The following is a 15,799-nucleotide window of genomic DNA, read 5'->3' as shown; positions in this document are numbered from 1 at the left end:
GAGACTCGGACATCGATCTTAGCTAATCAAGTCAAGAAGCAGAACGATTCGTCGGCACCTTGATCACATAAAGCCAGGTGCAGAGGCTTACCCGACAGAAGATTCGCTGCGGAACGATCTAACTAACGGACCAGCAGCAGGTGATCAACAAGACGCGGTGCCGGCTCCGTACGTGATCTCGCCCCCAGCGGAAGCACCGCCACCGCATAATCTGCCCACAACGCCCGACTCCGAACATCGGGAAGCTGAGGCCAGGCTGGACACTTGTGCGACGCAAGCTCGCGATGACCAACGCAGCGGGTCCGCGCAGCGCCAGACGTGCACCAGACGCCAGACGTGTGTACGTGCAAGTAACTGACACACAGCCACTCCATGTGTTGTGCCTTGCTTGCGGGTGCGGCCCGACGCGCCCGCGCGCCTGGCGCCTTCCTTGCACTCTCGTCCTCAGCTCCTGCGTATCGTGTTACACGTGTACACTCGCTGGAGTGTCTCTACCCTCGCCATAACCTCCTCTCGTCCACTTCTAAAGAAAAGCAATAAACAGTCTCCTTCCAGCCGCTGTCTCGTGTGGTTCCTGCGCCGCGGAGCTCCGGATAGCAACCTAACACCCACTGTGTCATATCCTTTTCATCAATTTTCACTGTTAGGCTTGTATTCACAAAAGAGCATCATCCTTATCAAGCGTTTTTCTAATCGGTTGCGTCATCAACGGTATGCAAATACGCTTCGAGCAGTCTAATCTCTTCGTGAACTGAAAAAAGACTGCGGGGATTTTTCTCGATGGGATTATTTCTCCTATTTTTCTACCAAAGAAACTTCGCGGTTCACTTAGAAAAAGACGTGCAGATGTGAGCGAGAACTAAACTTGAGGCTAATAAGACGCACTTGCGTAAACTGGCTTATATCACCCTAATTCCTCCTAAAATAGAATATGCGTCAGCCTTTTGGGATCCCAATCAAGACTACATTATTAAAAACATCGAAGCCCTGCAGAACCGTGCTGTATGTTTTATTTTTTTCTGATTATTCACGTCACACCAGCGTCACTTCAGTGAAACTTTGTGCTGAACTAGAACTCTTATCACGTCGCCGTAATATTGCTCGCTTATCACTACTTCATAAGCTCTACCATCCCACATCACTTCACGAGGAATTCTTTAGGCCACCTACTGTCATCATTCCGCCCCGCGATCATCCATTTGAAATTGAACGCTTCCCTTGTCGCTTGTTTCATTATGCTAGATCCTTCATACTGCGCACAATAACCGAGTGAAATGACTTACCATCAAACATTGCAACCGTCACCGCTATCACTGTATTTCAGAACCTCCTAAACATGAGTGCAAACGTGTGAACCTTTTGCGGTATCCCCCGCCCCTCCCTTTTTGTTCTGCAAACCATGTTTTCTGTATAAGCTTCGTATGTTCATGGTTCGTGTTATTTATTGCTGTGTTCTGCCTAATTCAGCATTTCAGCAATCTGCCTAATTCAGCATTTCACATGTGCTATTGGTGATGTTGTCAGTCCTTTATGTTTTAATAGCGCGTGTGCTTGTTGTAAGCTAGATTGCGTTTTATTATACTCTAGAAACTCTATTTCCTTGCTCGTTTAGATCAATTTTAAAATATTTTTAGATTCATTATTGTTTGACTCATATTATTTATTCTGATTATGTAAGATTATGCGGTAAGAATATTGATCGATTTGTGGGGTTTAACGTCCCAAAACCACTATTTGATTATGAGAGACGCCGTAGTGGAGGGCTCCGAAAATTTTGACCACCTGGGGTTCTTTGACGTGCACCCAAATCTGAGTACACGGGCCTACAACATTTCCGCCTCCATCGGAAATGCAGCCGCGACAGCCGGGATTCGATCCCGCGACCTGCGGGTCGGCAGCCGAGTACCTTAGCCACTAGACCACCGTGGCGGGGCTGCGGTAAAAATATTGACCTTATATTTACTCTAATCCATTTAGTAGCTGTATATAGTTTAGTTTGCGTGTTTTCTGGCCCTATTAATCATTCCATGTACCTGTATGTGTTATAGCCCCCCTCCTATGTAATACCCTCCTGTGAGAGGGCCCTTAGGGGTATTCTGGCAGCGGTGACAGTGGCGGCGCAGCAGGCGTAATTCTTGAATGTTGCACATTACAGGCGTCAATGCAACCGTGCTGACAGCGATATTCGACGGACACGTGGGACTGCGCCGCAAGACAGCGCAAGTGTACAAAGAGGACCGTAGCGCACAGGCTTCGTTCATCGGGTCCTGACTGCGCAGGCTGAACGACAGAGCACGTGACCACCACCCGGCTATAAAACTACCGCTGTTGCACGGACGAATCATTTGGCAGCGGTGGCAGCGGCGGAGCAGCAGGCGTAATTCTTGAATGTTGCACATTACAGGTTAGCAAAATTTTCAAATATTTCTAAAAGTCTATTAGGACATTATCGCTGTCACCGCTGCCACAAAGAGTGACACTTTCTGTTCGTTGTTGTGACCATTAGAAATGACAAAGGATGTTTCAAAACAGGTTGAACAGTTCAAAGATGAACTCCGGAATGAATTTAGGAACTTGAAAGAATCTCTCGAAAGAAGCATGCGTGCAGAAGAGAGAAAGCTCCGGACTGAGATCGGCGACAGGAAGCGCAGCATGGATTTTATTAGTAAAAATCTTGATGATGCTAACTTGCGGCTTGATGCTACTTTGACGGAGAACAGCTCTCTTAAAATAGAAAATGAAGCGCTCCCGCATAAAGTTCGCTCATTAGAGAGGGAAGTGATGGAATGTCAAACCAGTCTTGTCAAAACTAAGCAGTACTCGCGCAACAAAATCTTGAGATCAAAGGTGTTACGGAAACACCGGATGAGTGTTTGGGAGATGTTTTTGCTCAAATTGGAACGGCCATTAGTGAACCTGTCTGCGCGAACGATATAGACGCAATTCACAGAGTAGCAACGAAAGACAAGACAAAGAACAACATTATTGTTCAGTTCGTGAAGCGCAAAAAGAGAGACAGGTTCTAGAGAAGGCTAAGAAAACAAAGCTTACGAGCGGAAGCCTGGGTCTATCATTGGAAGCTTCTAGAAGTGAGGCAAATCATCCTATCTTTGTAAATGAACACCTTTGTCAGTATCTGAAGAGACTACTTGGCATGGCAATAGCGCGCAAGCGCGAACATAGGTGGAAGTTTGTCTGGATAAAAAACCGTGCCATTTTTGCCCGTCGCGATAAGACTTCATCCATCGTGGCAATAAAACGCGAGAGCGATTTGAACAAGATTACCGCCAGAGGATAAGGATGCGCGCCCCCTGCGCGTACACTTCGATTGTCCAGATTGTAGAAACATAGATGCTAACTACGTGCTACCTGAGAACATGCGAGGTATCATATCTGACAACCCAGAGAACCTTTTTAAGGTATTCCATCTAAATGTTATATCCATACAATGTAAATTTGATGAAATCTGCGCCCTTTTAGAATCCTGCAATATAAGTTTCGATGCACTTATGTTCACTGAGACTTGGTACAATGAAAATTCGGATCACTTTGTTTCACCGTTTTACGATCATTTTTTTCTAAACAGAAAAAATTGTAGGGGTGATGGAGTTTCTATTCAGGTTGCTATACCAGGTTTTGAAATTCTACCAGAGTTTAGCACTGTTACTTGTGATATCAAAGCCATTTGTATTATAAAAAATAGCAATGTGTTCGCTGTTCTGTACAGGCCACCAAGTGGCAACATACCGGCGTTCTTGAAGTTTCTCGATTCTTTGCTTTCATGTGCCAGTGAAAACTGATGGTTACTAACAATAGGCGGTGATATGAACATTGACATTGCAAAAGGCTTGAGTGCGGCGAATGATTTTTTGCTTCTATTACAAAGCAACGGTTTTCAAAATCTTATATCAACACCTACACGCGTTACTCTTTCATCAGCATCTGTGCTAGATTTGTTCATTACTAACCGAAACACTCATGGCATTCTCTCTGGCGTAATCAACAGTGACGTCAGTGATCACCTACCCACATTTTGCATGCTTAACCGTAACAGTTTATTGCAACAAAGGGATTGGCCTCAGCTCGTGTACAGGGATATATCGTCTCAAGCGCTAGAGGTGTTTCGGGATAAGATTTTTAAAACAGATTGGAGGGAAATATTTCTTCTTGAAGACAGCAGTAAGTGTTATGACTTATTTATAATAATTTTCAAAAAAAACATTATTTAGAGTCGTTCCCATCACGAACATACCGTAAACAAAAAAGGGTGCGCAAACCGTGAATCACACATGAATATATCAAGCTTAATAAACATAAGAATAAGCTTTTTTCTAACTTTCTTAAGTCTCGTAACACGGAATAATTAAAAGAGTTTAAGAAATTTTGAAATAAGTTGAATAAAGACATTAAAAAACGAAAAAACGAATATTATAAGCGTGTATTTGACAACGATTGCTTACGTAGTAGTAACAAAGTGTGGGAAAGAATAAACGAGTTACTAAACCAGAATACCAAGGATTATACGATCGACAACCTCGTCATAAATGAGAAAACGATTGGCGGGACTGAACTCGCCAACCTTTTCAACAATTTCTGTGTTGAAATTGGAAGTAGCACCTACTGTCACGAAGCTGCTAATCATATCTCGAGACTATCCCACACAATGTACTTGCAGCCAACATCTGTCTCTGAAGTGACAATGCTGTATCAGAAGCTTAGGAACAGTCGTAGCCGCGATGTGGGTGATTTAGAAATAAAACCAATCAAATACGTTATAGACTTAATTGCACCAGTGCTTACACACATATATAACGTCGCTGTCTCTACTGGGCTTTTTCTAGACAGCATGCAGGTGGCTAGAGTTTCAGTGATTTACAAGAATGGAGACAAAAATAGCTTAAGCAACTATCATCCTGTGTCAATATTGCCTATCTTTTCAAAGGGACTTGAGAAAGTAACAAACTGTATTGAGAAATTTATTACAAAATACAACCTATTAACAGATCACCAATTTGGCTTCAGAAAGGGACGTTGCACTGAGACAGCACTTCTTGTTCAAAAAGAGGAAATATTACACAACATTGAAAATAAGGTCCTGACACTGGGTATATTTCTACATTTTAGTAAAGCTTTCGATCGGGTAAGCCACTCAATGTTACTTGAAAGGTTAGAACATTATGGGTTACGTGGGACAGTGTTACAACTTATTAAATCTTATTTGAAAACGCACTACCAATACGTTGAACTAAATAAATGTAAATCATACCTTAGGCCTATTGAATATGGGGTTCCTCAGGGTAGCATACAAGGACCGATTCTCGTCCTTTTCTATAATAATGATATTATAGGAATCTACGAGGATTGTAAATATATTATATATGCCGACGATTGCTCGGTACTTCTTTAGGGAAGAAACTTGGAGACCATAACACGAAAGGGTGATTTATTCTGTCATAACTTACAGATCTGGTGCAAGTTCAATAGGTTTGCTTTAAATGAATCGAAAACTAAATGTGTGTTGTACCGTGCCCCCGGCATTTTAAGAAGCATCGACGATTATATAACTCTTGGGCCATTTCAAATCAAAATCGAGAAACATATTAAGATTCTTGGTGTAATAAAATATGTCCTGGAATGAACATGTGAGAACCTCATTGCCAAAATTAAGCACAGCAGCCGGTGTATTAGGCCGAAACCATCACACTTTTCCTGTTAGCATTAAAAGAACGTTATATTTCGCGCTCTTCAACTGTCACTTATATTATTGCACGGTAATATGCGGAAACAAAACATTATCAAACTTACAGCAAATACTGTTGGTCCAGAAAAAAGCACTTCGTTCAATAGAAAACGTCTCGTTTCTAGAACACACAGAACCTTTAATCCACAAACATAAAATTATGAAGATTCACAACATATACAAGCATAAACTACTGAGAACGTACAAAAATATCACATTGGGAAGAACACAGCTATTCGAAGAAATTGCAAATCTTCGAGCAAATACAATTTCCTATCATTTGAAGTATCACCCACCATACCACGTTACTTTCTCGCGTACCCATTATGGGAAAGAAAAACTTGACTATGTACTCGCAACCACACTAAATGAACTAGAACAAAGAAATGTTGACGTTCTTAACTTTACTAACAAAACCTTCCTAGATCTGTTTATGTAAATTCATTAGAACTACTCATGTTTGTATATTTACAGTAGCTTGTTTTACTAAAGTGACTGTAACTTAAAACACACATTGATGTTTTTTTTTCATTAGAACACCGTAGTCTACATAACTACTTTTGGTAATCGCATTGTATATACTGTGGCTATATAGACTTGTTAGGTGTTTTGCCCTGTCACTACTGCTGTACGGGTGACCAGAGCTTAGTCAAGCTGCGCAAGCGCAGCTTTTTTCTCTGGTCCCCTATTTTCGCAGTGACAATGCGCTGTATTGTCTGAAGCGAAAATAAAATTTGATTTATTTATTTATTGATTGATTGATTCTGAATGAATAAATAAATAAATATGGCATATTCGAGCCATTACGCCTCGTTTTGCTACGTTGTGCACATAGACGCTTTCCAGAATAATAAAGAAATGCCGGAGCAATACATATATGCACCAATAAACAGTAGCGATGATAACTCTTTTCTAGTCATTGTTTTTCAAAGCAGGAACTAACTGGCACCATCAATCGACACCATCACTGTACAATTTTTCTAGCAACGCTGAAACAAATCCAAGACTGCAAATTTTGGGGGGAGTATTTTTTTAATGGTCCTCACTGCGACAACTGTGGCATTTTTGCGGTACTGGAAGCTAAAAAAAACACGTCTGACAGAAGTCATCGGTGACTCCGAGGCGAATAAGCGCCGTTTTTGAGACGGAGTTCCGAAGTTTGGTCAAGGACTTTCACACTGCCGAATAAGACGGCTGTAGAGATTTTGTGTACTGTAGAGTGGGCACGGGAGAGCAGCTACGATGCGTTCGCCTTTTAACGTTTTAACGCACCGCCCTTCTTTGTGCAGTTTTTCCTGTTCGGCGCATGCAATCCTATCTTGAGTGACGCAGCTGTGCTTCCAACGTCTGCTGCTCCGTTCGTCGTGGAAACAAGTACCGCACAGGATCGGCTTTACTTTCAACCTTGGCTGGAGACGGTGACTACCCCAGTAACCAGCCCAGCAGCACCATCGTCGTGGACATCACCTACTCGAGCCGACTTAAACGACTGGCATCGCCTGTCGTCCTTCAGTGGGCACGGGAGAGCAGCTACAATGCGTTCGCCTTTTAACGCACCGCCCTTCTTTGTGCAGTTTTTCCTGTTCGGCGCATGGAATCCTATCTTGAGTGACGCAGCTGTGCTTCCAACGTCTGCTGCTCCGTTCGTCGTGGAAACAAGTACCGCACAAGATCGGCTTTACTTTCAACCTTGGCTGGAGACGGTGACTACCCCAGTAACCAGTCCAGCAGCACCATCGTCGTGGACATCACCTAATCGAGCCGACTTAAACGACTGGCATCGCCTGTCGTCCTTCAGTGGGTACGGGAGAGCAGCTACGATGCGTTCGCCTTTTAACGCACCGCCCTTGTTTGTGCAGTTTTTCCTGTTCGGCGCATGCAATCCTATCTTGAGTGACGCAGCTGTGCTTCCAACGTCTGCTGCTCCATTCGTCGTGGAAACAAGTACCGCACAGGATCGGCTTTACTTTCAACCTTGGCTGGAGACGGTGACTACCCCAGTAACCAGCCCAGCAGCACCATCGTCGTGGACATCACCTAATCGAGCCGACTCAAACGACTGGCATCGCCTGTCGTCCTTCAGTGGGCACGGGAGAGCAGCTACGATGCGTTCGCCTTTTAACGCACCGCTCTTCTTTGTGCAGTTTTTCCTGTTCGGCGCATGGAATCCTATCTTGAGTGACGCAGCTGTGCTTCCAACGTCTGTTGCTCCGTTCGTCGTGGAAACAAGTACCGCACAGGATCAGGTTTAGTTTCAACCTTGGCTGGAGACGGTGACTACCCCAGTAACCAGCCCAGCAGCACCATCGTCGTGGACATCACCTAATCGAGCCGACTTAAACGACTGGCATCGCCTGTCGTCCTTCAGTGGGCACGGGAGAGCAGCTACGATGCGTTCGCCTTTTAACGCACCGCCCTTCTTTGTGCAGTTTTTGCTGTTCGGCGCATGGAATCCTATCTTGAGTGACGCAGCTGTGCTTCCAACGTCTGCTGCTCCGTTCGTCGTGGAAACAAGTACCGCACAGGATCGGCTTTTCTTTCAACCTTGGCTGGAGACGGTGACTTCCCCAGTAACCAGCCCAGCAGCACCATTGTCGTGGACATCACCTAATCGAGCCGACTTAAACGACTGGCATCGCCTGTCGTCCTTCAGTGGGCACGGGAGAGCAGCTACGATGCGTTCGCCTTTTAACGCACCACCCTTCTTTGTGCAGTTTTTCCTGTTCGGCGCATGGAATCCTATCTTGAGTGACGCAGCTGTGCTTCCAACGTCTGCTGCTCCGTTCGTCGTGGAAACAAGTACCGCACAGGATCGGCTTTACTTTCAACCTTGGCTGGAGACGGTGACTACTCCAGTAACCAGCCCAGCAGCACCATCGTCGTGGACATCACCTAATCGAGCCGACTTAAACGACTGGCATCGCCTGTCGTCCTTCAGTGGGCACGGGAGAGCAGCTACGATGCGTTCGCCTTTTAACGCACCGCCCTTCTTTGTGCAGTTTTTCCTGTTCGGCGCATGGAATCCTATCTTGAGTGACGCAGCTGTGCTTCCAACGTCTGCTGCTCCGTTCGTCGTGGAAACAAGTACCGCACAGGATCGGCTTTACTTTCAACCTTGGCTGGAGACGGTCACTACCCCAGTAACCAGCCCAGCAGCACCATCGTCGTGGACATCACCTAATCGAGCCGACTTAAACGACTGGCATCGCCTGTCGTCCTTCAGTGGGCACGGGAGAGCAGCTACGATGCGTTCGCCTTTTAACGCACCGCCCTTCTTTGTGCAGTTTTTGCTGTTCGGCGCATGGAATCCTATCTTGAGTGACGCAGCTGTGCTTCCAACGTCTGCTGCTCCGTTCGTCGTGGAAACAAGTACCGCACAGGATCGGCTTTTCTTTCAACCTTGGCTGGAGACGGTGACTTCCCCAGTAACCAGCCCAGCAGCACCATTGTCGTGGACATCACCTAATCGAGCCGACTTAAACGACTGGCATCGCCTGTCGTCCTTCAGTGGGCACGGGAGAGCAGCTACGATGCGTTCGCCTTTTAACGCACCACCCTTCTTTGTGCAGTTTTTCCTGTTCGGCGCATGGAATCCTATCTTGAGTGACGCAGCTGTGCTTCCAACGTCTGCTGCTCCGTTCGTCGTGGAAACAAGTACCGCACAGGATCGGCTTTTCTTTCAACCTTGGCTGGAGACGGTGACTTCCCCAGTAACCAGCCCAGCAGCACCATTGTCGTGGACATCACCTAATCGAGCCGACTTAAACGACTGGCATCGCCTGTCGTCCTTCAGTGGGCACGGGAGAGCAGCTACGATGCGTTCGCCTTTTAACGCACCACCCTTCTTTGTGCAGTTTTTCCTGTTCGGCGCATGGAATCCTATCTTGAGTGACGCAGCTGTGCTTCCAACGTCTGCTGCTCCGTTCGTCGTGGAAACAAGTACCGCACAGGATCGGCTTTACTTTCAACCTTGGCTGGAGACGGTGACTACTCCAGTAACCAGCCCAGCAGCACCATCGTCGTGGACATCACCTAATCGAGCCGACTTAAACGACTGGCATCGCCTGTCGTCCTTCAGTGGGCACGGGAGAGCAGCTACGATGCGTTCGCCTTTTAACGCACCGCCCTTCTTTGTGCAGTTTTTCCTGTTCGGCGCATGGAATCCTATCTTGAGTGACGCAGCTGTGCTTCCAACGTCTGCTGCTCCGTTCGTCGTGGAAACAAGTACCGCACAGGATCGGCTTTACTTTCAACCTTGGCTGGAGACGGTCACTACCCCAGTAACCAGCCCAGCAGCACCATCGTCGTGGACATCACCTAATCGAGCCGACTTAAACGACTGGCATCGCCTGTCGTCCTTCAGTGGGCACGGGAGAGCAGCTACGATGCATTCGCCTTTTAACGCACCGCCCTTCTTTGTGCAGGTTGGTACCGCCCCATCTATACACTGTAAGCGCTGTAATAACGCATTTTTGCTGGTGCTCCCGTGCCCAACTGTACTTCATGAAATTTTGTGTGACTGGTTTTTTGTTTGTAAGTTGCTCTTTCTCTGTGGAGACGTCGAGCTAACCCCCGGGACCAACCGTGTTGATTCTACCTCACAGCACAATGAATTGCTTGCCGCTATTGCTGCCCTCTCTTCCAAACACGGCCACCGTCATGAGGAGGTAATGCAGGCATTTGCCGATCTGAAGAAAACTCAAGCAGCACTCGCGGCAAGGGTATCAGACCTTGCGGCTAGGCTAGAAACCGTTGAATCTATCGTTGAAAACCTAGATGTAGTGCCAGCTGCAGCCGAAATCCAACGAACTGTTTCAGAGGCAGTTAATGCGCAGAGCGCCGAATTTACCTCTCGCCTGAATGAACTAGAGGACAGATCGCGGAGAGATAATCTCATTTTTTATGGAATCCCTGACAATTCCTCCGAGACCTAGGCGGAGTCTGAGGGTCACATCCGGGATATTTGCTCGCGTTTTCTTGAATTTGAACTACCCGAAGGAGCAATTTCCAGGGCGCATAGGTTAGGCTCTTTTGCGGCGAGTAAGACTCACCCAATAATAACCAAATTCCGGTCTTTTAAAACAAAGGACCACATCCTGTCACTAAAAAGCAAGCTTAAAAATACAGATTTTTCTTTGAGTGAGGACTTCTGCCAAGCTACTCGGCATTGCAGGAAAAAGCTTATCGAATTCGGAAAAGCAAACGGGCAATCTTTTTCGCTGCGATACAACAAACTTGTGATGAATAAGTAGCAATATGGATACTGCGCAATAACCAACAGCGTTCACGCGCTTGATAGCTCCCGTCAGACAGGCGTTCCTCGTGGTACACAGCCTCCTGATAGTGGCGGCGCTTCTGCGAGCAGTTCCTCTCCGGAATCATCCTAGCAATCTCTTCCCAAATCCAATCTAAGCTATGTATCGTTTCTTTTCACCAACATTCGAAGCGTCATGAATAAGCGTGCCACCCTCTCTTCAGCCATCGATTCTTGCTCAGCCGATATTATCGTATTAATAGAAACGTGGCTCTGAGCAAAAATAAAAAGCAGTGAAATATTTGACTGCGATAAGGCGTACAGAACATATCGTTATGACCGTGACGTCCGTATCGGTGGGGGCGTGCTTGTTGCTGTCAATGAAGCGTTTAATTCCTCTGTGGTTCCGATCAAGTCATCCTTAGAAATAGTATGTGTGCGAATCATTTTTTCCTGTCGTGACTATATTTTGTGTGTATGTTATCGATTCCCAGCTCCTTCCCCCTCCTTTTGTTCTGAACTTCATGATGTTCTGAATCTGCTGATTGTACGCTATCCCAATTTCCCCTTGATCCTTATGGGTGATTTCAATTTTCCCGGTATTGTATGGCGCGCAGACTCCGTTAGCGTCAACACAACTTACCAGAAAATATAGAGTTCTTGAATTTGTGTACGGACTTTAACCTCACTCAGCTTGTTCTTGAGCCCACGCGGTCAACATCAACCTGTTCTAACACTCTAGACCTCGTACTTACAACTTCACCTGATCTCGTTTCTTCGATAACTTATCTCGATGGACTAAGTGATCACATGTTACTACATTTCACCGCGCAAGCTCACCGCCCCTCGAGATCTAAGGTTTTTCAAAATTATTAGGGATTATTCGCGTGCCAACACGGCACTAATTACAGCAGAAATGGAACGTTTCACCGAGGAATTCATAACAACCTATGAAGAACGATCTGTCAATGATAACTGGTTGCTTTTCAAAAACAAATTATTATCCTTGCTCAACGAACATGTACCCACCAGATGGATTTGCACTAAACCTCACTCTCCTTGGTTTAGTTCGACTTTACGCCGACTCCGCAACAAAAAGAAGCGTCTGTTCCGAAGCGCTAAACGTTCTAACCTCTCCGGCCGTTGGTCTGAGTATTATAGCATAAACAAGGAATATAACGACGCTGTTAGCAACGCAAAAGCAACATTTTTTAGTTCCACACTGCCTGCTCTTCTTCAGACTAATCCCCGCAAATTTTGGAGCATAATGAGAGGTGAATCTCGATCTAATACTCAATTAACATGTTCTGACCTGGTTGTACCACCTGACCAATGCTGCACGGTTCTAAATAATGCCTTTTCTTCAGTGTTTCAAACCACAGCCCCTTCATTATATCCCCATGTACCCCATGCCAATTTTCCGCCCATTGAACCTATTTTTGTTGACTGGGTGGGCTTAACTAGGCTAATTCAGGGTTTAAAAATGTCTTCTTCTGCAGGCCCCGATGAAATTTGCTCTAAAATGTTGAAATTAACAGAAGTGTATTCATTCATTGTCCTTGCAAAGCTTTTTCACCAGTCATTACAGTGTTCATCGCTACCAGCTGATTGGAATTCCGGTAAGGTGGTTCCCGTCTATAAGTCAGGTAACTTGCATCTTCCAGAAAACTATCGACCAATATCTCTCACAAGCATTTCCTGTAAGCTACTCGAACATATTATTTTCTTTCATTTAATGGACTTCCTTGAAACAAATTCCTTTTTTCATCCTTCCCAACACGGCTTCAGGAGAACATTTTCATGCGAAACCCAACTAGTATCTTTCACTAACGATCTCTTTGCCAATTCTGACGAAGGTTACGACACTCATTGCATTTTTCTTGATTTTCATAAGGCGTTCGATACCGTTTCTCATGAACTTCTCCTCGTTAAAATAAATCAATTGAACCTTGACCTTAATGTGCTTGGCTGGATTAAGTCCTTTCTTTCTAACAGGTCGCAATATGTCACTGCTAACAACTGTTCTTCTAATACCTCTGCCGTAACATCAGGGGTGCCGCAGGGCTCTGTGTTAGGTCCATTGTTATTTTTGATTTATATAAACGACCTTCCTAACTGTGTTAAGTTTTCAACCATTAAATTATTTGCTGATGATTGTGTGCTGTATTCCAAAATCACTAAACCAACTGATTCTATCAGACTTCAGAATGACCCAGATAACGTGTCTCTTTGGTGTCGTGACTGGCGGATGAAACTTAATTCAACAAAATGTAAAAGCATGCGTGTATCTCGAAAAAATTCAGCTTCTAACACTTGCATGTATCTTCTTAATGATGCTCCCTTATCATCAGTGCACTCGTATAAATATCTTGGGCTTAACATTACTAACAATCTATCCTGGCAGAAACACGTCGAATACGTCATTAATAATGCTAACCGCATGCTCGGATATTTGGGCGAAACTTTTCTTCCGTACCCATGTCAGTGAAACTAAACCTTTACAAAACGTTGGTACGCTCTAAACTAGAATACGCATGCGCCATCTGGGATCCCGGTCAAGTAACCCAAACTCTCACTCTAGAAGCCGTTAAACCGTGCAGCCCGTTTCATTTTGTGCAATTATTCCCGTCATGCCAGCGTCACAGCCCTGAAAAAAACTTTGAATCTAACCGACTTATCGTTCCGTCGAAAATGCTCTCGCCTTTCTCTTTTTCATAAAATTTATCATTACAATCCATCTTTAAAAGAGAGCCTTCTCTCTTCCCCCTCTTACATTTCACCTCGTTTCGATCATTGCTTCAAAGTAGGTGTGCCATTTTGCCGAACAAACCACTACAGTGATTCCTTCATTCCCAGAACAAGCAAAGACTGGAACTGCCTTTCCGCTGCCATCGCGTCCCTCATCGACCCTGCAAACTTCAAACTCTCCATTTTGCAGCAATTGTAACATTTCGCTTACTTTTTGTTGTATAACCCTCACTCCTTTCTGTAAAGCCTTCGGGCATGGAAAGTATTCAAATAAAGAAATAAATAAATACTCTAGTGAGTAGCAGTAGCAGGAATAAAAAAGCGATTTTTCTCATTGTCCAACTGCTCAGCCCTGAAGACTTAATTTCGCATAATGTTTGTAAACTCATTAATTAGTTTCACAACTTTCTCAATTAATCTTCCGTGGACTTCTCTAGTCCCAACCCCTTGGAAAACACGCACAAAAAATATCCTGCAGCTAAAATGAAATTTCACGTGGAAAGGTTTCAAGAAGAAAATTACTATTCTAGATATCGGGATAATTTGGCAATAAAGGTTTGCTTTCAATACGCGTTTGAGGACTAACTTGCGGCAACCACACCACAATCATTAGGTGCTTTGAAGTGGGGAGAGGAGGAAGGCACTCAGTGTAAATTATGATGTCGCTATATTTTCATCACAAGCTACATCGAGGTCCTTAAAGACCGTGTCCATCTCCTTATTCACACCGCCTTTTAATATAATATCAGCATAGCATTCTAAAAGGCAGAACTTCAAATGCGAACCCTTTTCCGCCGTCGTCTCACTAAAAGCTTATTGTTAATAGGCACATAATTTAAACGAACAGGTGCTTTACCGTTACGTGCTATAGAAATGCGAACGCCGACGCTTGATACCGAACCTTGGGCCCCGCAGTGGAGCAGCGGGACACCCTAGCCAGCATGCTGTGACGGCGAGTGCCAAGAAGAGAGAGCTGCTTGAATGCGAAACTATAGATAATACGTTCATCATGAGCCTGACACTGAAAGTTTTGTTATCGTGAGTACAAAGAACACAAGCGCCTGTTTGTCGCGCTAACAGCTGTGGTTCTATTATATTGGTCAAGAACGATCTGAATCACGAACACATAACGAACGGGCAGCTAAAGCGGCGGCTGCGCACGAACCTCAGAATAACACTTACTGTTATCTACGTTTTGTTTTCCACGGACACGCCACGCACAAATGAATGGAACCATTTGTCGGCGTGAAAACCACAGCTGGCTACAAAAAAAATCTTTACATTCAACAGCTTGGCGACAATACACATTCAAGACATTTGAAAACGACAAAGCATCCTGCAGTACCAAACTGACTGAAAATATCTACGGGGGTGCGAAATGCTCACCTTATTCCGAACCGGAGTTTCGGTCATCCAGAGACTGGCACTCACTCGCTGTCGCCGCACATTCCTCGCGTGCGTGGTGAACAAACAGTGCGTCCTCAATGCTATAGACAGGGCAGGCTGCTACGAACTATGGGCGAACGCTCCCTCAACACGACTAGCGTACGCGCCGGAAACGCGCGATGGCGTGGCAAGAATATCGCCTTCGAGGTCGCACGTGGCGCCCGATATTTTGTGAGAGCGCGAGACGTTACGCGACTGCTGTCTTCGAGACAGTAGCTGCCCGCAGCGCTCAATTTTCACGGAGCTGCTCTCGCCGCGTCTTGCAGTGCGTGCCCCACCCACCCCCGCAAACGTCACTTCGACGTCGCTGACGCGACCAAACGAGATTCTGTTTTCGTCGCGCGGCGCCGGGGCCAGCTGGCACGCAGCCCACACATGCCGGCGGCTCGCGGACGACACTCGCTAGAGGCAGTGGGGGACGCGCACGCCTCCTACGCTTCGACTTCGTTTGTTTACATCAGGAGTGTGAATATTGAAGTTCCATAATCGGTGCAAAACGAGGGAAATTAATTAGAGGGATTTAACGTGCCTCAGGAATTCCGTTTCGCCTCCGAAGTGTTTAGTCAATAACAGAATGTGTAATTGAATAATAATTATCGCAAGTAAACCAG

At 45.4% G+C, this 15,799-nt stretch overlaps 1 protein-coding gene across 4 annotated transcripts in view; it reads right to left on the bottom strand.

Moving 5' to 3' along the window:
• Nucleotides 1–15,511, bottom strand: part of LOC119169493 (uncharacterized) — an 87,312-nt gene extending 71,801 nt beyond the window's left edge. For 2 of the 4 annotated variants that reach the window (XM_075884000.1, XM_075884001.1), the window contains exon 1: nucleotides 15,129–15,511. The gene's annotated coding sequence lies outside the window, so the exon portion shown is untranslated. The remainder of the gene's footprint in view (nucleotides 1–15,128) is intronic. The other 2 variants (XM_075884003.1, XM_075884002.1) reach the window with 1 other exon arrangement.
• Nucleotides 15,512–15,799: the final 288 nt, after the last annotated feature.

Source organism: Rhipicephalus microplus, unplaced genomic scaffold (genome assembly GCF_043290135.1).
Source record: "Rhipicephalus microplus isolate Deutch F79 unplaced genomic scaffold, USDA_Rmic scaffold_23, whole genome shotgun sequence".
Taxonomy (NCBI): domain Eukaryota; kingdom Metazoa; phylum Arthropoda; class Arachnida; order Ixodida; family Ixodidae; genus Rhipicephalus; species Rhipicephalus microplus.
Note: the sequence above shows the minus strand (reverse complement) of the source record. Positions and strands in the feature narration are given on the sequence as shown.